Genomic DNA, 3,616 nt, shown 5'->3' with positions numbered 1-3,616 from the left:
ATGCCCAGTAGTGGGATTGCTGGGTGTATGGTAATTCTGTTTTTTGTTTTTTAAGGACCCTCCATACTGTTCTCCATAGTGGCTGTATCAATTTACATTCCCACCAACAGTGCAAGAGGGTTCCCTCTTCTCCACACCCTCTCCAGCATTTATGGTTTGTAGATTTTTTGATGATGGCCACTCTGACTGGTGTGGGGTGATACCTCCCTCATTGTAGTTTTGATTTGCATTTCTCTAATGATTAGTGATGTTGAACATCCTTTCATGTGTTTGTTGGCAAACTGTATATCCTCTTTGGAGAAAAGTCTATTTAGGTCTTCTGCCCATTTTTGGATTGGGTTGCTTGTTTTTATGATATTGAGCCTCATGAGCTGCTTGTAAATTTTGGAGATTAATCCTTTGTCAGTTGCTTCATTTGCAAATACTTTCTTCCATTCTGAGAGTTGTCTTTTTGTCTTGTTTATGGTTTCCTTTGCTGTGCAAAAGCATTTAAGCTTCATTGGGTCCTATTTGTTTATTTTTGTTTTTATTTCCATTTCTCTAGGATGTGGGTCAAAAAAGATCTTGCTGTGATTTATGTCATAGAGTGTCCTGCCTATGTTTTCCTCTAAGAGTTTTATAGTGTCTGGCCTTACATTTAGGTCTTTAATCCACTTAGAGTTTATTTTTGTGTATGGTGTTAGGGAGTGTTCTAATTTCATTCTTTTACATCTAGCTGTCCAGTTTTCCCAGCACCATTTATTGAAGAGGCTGTCTTTTCTCCATTGTATATTCTTACATCCTTTATCAAAAATAAGGTGACCATATGTGTGTGGGTTTATCTCTGGGCTTTCTATCCTGTTCCATTTATCTATATTTCTATTTTTGTGCCAGTACCATAATGTCTTGATTACTGTAGCTTTGTAGTATAGTCTGGGAGCCAGATCCCTCCAGCTCCGTTTTTCTTTCTCATGATTGCTTTGGCTATTCAGGGTCTTTTGTGTTTCTATACAAATTGTGAAATTTTTTGTTCTACTTCTGTGAAAAATGCCATTGGTAGCTTGACAGGGATTGCATTGAATCTGTAGATTGCTTTTGGTAGTATAGTCATTTTCACAATGTTAATTCTTCCAATCCAAGAACATGGTATACCTCTCCATCTGTTTGTGTCATCTTTAATTTCTTCCATCAGTGTCATAGTTTTCTGCATACAGGTCTTTTGTCTCCTTAGGTAGGTTTATTCCTAGGTATTTTATTCTTTTTGTTGCAGTGGTAAATGGGAGTGTTTCCTTAATTTCTCTTTCAGATTTTTCATCATTAGTGTATAGGAATGCAAGAGATTTCTGTGCATTAATTTTGTATGCTGCAACTTTACCAAGTTCATTGATTAGCTCTAGTAGTTTTCTGGTGGCATCTTTAGGATTCTCTATATATAGTATCATGTCATCTGCAAACAGTGACAATTTTACTTCTTCTTTTCCAATTTGGATTCCTTTTATTTATTTTCTTCTCTGATTGCTGTGGCTAAAACTTCCAAAACTATGTTGAATAACAGTGGTGAGAGTGGGCACCCTTGTCTTCTTCCTGATCTTAGAGGAAATGGTTTCAGTTTTTCACCATTGAGAACGATGCCGGTTGTGGGTTTGTCATATATGGCCTTTATTATGTTGACGTAAGTTCCCTCTATGCCTACTTTCTGGAGGGTTTTTAGCACAAATTGGTGTTGAATTTGTCAAAAGCTTTTTCTGCATCTATTGAGACTATCATATGGTTTTTATCCTTCATTTTGTTAACATGGTGTATCACATTGATTGATTTACATATATTGAAGAATCCTTGCATTCCTGGGATAAACCCCACTTGACCATGGTGTATGATCCCTTTAATGTGCTGTTGGATTTTGTTTGCTAGTATTTTGTTGAGGATTTTTGCATGTATGTTCATCAGTGATATTGGCCTGTAGTTTTCTTTCTTTATGACATCTTTGTATGGTTTTGGTATCAGGGTGATGGTGGCCTCGTAGAATGAGTTTGGGAGTGTTCCTCCCTCTGCTATATTTCGGAAGAGTTTGAGAAGGATACGTGTTAGCTCTTCTCTAAATGTTTGATAGAATTCACCTGTGAAGCCATCTGGTGCTGGGCTTTTGTTTTTTGGAAGATTTTTAATCACAGTTTCAATTTCAGTGCTTGTTATTGGTCTGTTCATATTTTCACTTCACACAGGCAGGAGGCAGGGCTCTCACATGGAGGGGAAGTGCAGGATACAGAAGCACGTGGCCCAGCTGTGGAGTCTGAGATCTCCAGGGAAAGGTCACAGAGCAGACATTCAATAAACATTGGCTCCATTGCATAGTTAACACATATATATGGACTCTAAAAACGAAATGGTTATGCAGAACATAGAGGCAGAACAGGAATAAAGACACAGACGTACTAGAGAATGGACTTGAGGACACAGGTAGGGGGATTGGTAAGCTGGGACGAAGTGAGAGAGTGGCATGGACATATGTACACTACCAAATGTAAAATAGATAGCTAGTGGGAAGCAGCCGCACAGCACAGGGAGATCAGCTCAGTGCTTTGTGACCATCTAGAGGGGTGGGATAGGGAAGGTGGGAGGGAGATGCAAGAGGGAGGAGATATGGGGATATATGTATACGTATAGCTGATTCACTTCGTTATACAGCAGAAACTAACGCACCATTGTAAAGCAACTATACTCCAATAAAGATGTTAAAAATTTTTTTTAATAAAAAAAATAATAAAAGAGATCTATAACAAAGGGCTTCTAACTTCTTTGGAACAAATAGAGAAAATTGAAAATATACATATTCATGAGAGTGGGCTGCACACAAAAATAATAATCAGTGCCATCGTTTGAGGGATTTCCATGCCCTAGACCCTCCCTAAAGCCCCACACATATCACCTCGTGCATCTTATCACAGCCTGGCGAGGTTTATTATTTCAATTTCATCCATGAGGATAGAAATGATCACAGAAGAAATACAGCATGGTTTTCAATAAAATAAGCCCTGTGATCAGAAACACCCGGGTTCTATTCTCGACTTTGCTACTAGCTGATGGCCTTGGACATCTTAAATGAATCTGATAAAAATTTAAACCACGATATGCATTTTTTGTATACTAAAGAAGCATCAGCTGTAAAGCAACACTGTCCCACATGGACGGCGGTGTGGCTGCAGGAACTTGCCCACAAGCTGCATCTCTGAACACAGATGGCTTCAGTTTTGTATCTGGAAATGACATTTGTATCATGAGCCACGAAAATGTTTATAGCCTGTGGCCTAATAATTTCATTTCCAGGACTATTTTCTACGTCATCAAACATATTTATTGTAGCATCATTTGTAACAGTGAACATCTGGAAAGAACAAAATTTCCAGAGACAGAAGATACTAAAACACATTAGGATCCGTCCACATGATGGAATCTTGTGTTCTTATTTATAATTATGATCCTGAGGGTGACTGAATAGCAGGAAAAGCCTTAGGATGCGATGCTAAAGAAAAGAGCAGAACACAATTCTGCCTGGACAGCATTATTTCAACATGTATAAATTGTGCATAGAAAGAAGTTTGAAAATTAATACAATAAAATTTTAGGGCTTCCCTGGTGG

The sequence above is a fragment of the Delphinus delphis genome, chromosome 17, assembly GCF_949987515.2.
Source record: "Delphinus delphis chromosome 17, mDelDel1.2, whole genome shotgun sequence".
NCBI classification, from domain to species: domain Eukaryota; kingdom Metazoa; phylum Chordata; class Mammalia; order Artiodactyla; family Delphinidae; genus Delphinus; species Delphinus delphis.
This window is presented reverse-complemented; position numbering follows the sequence as displayed.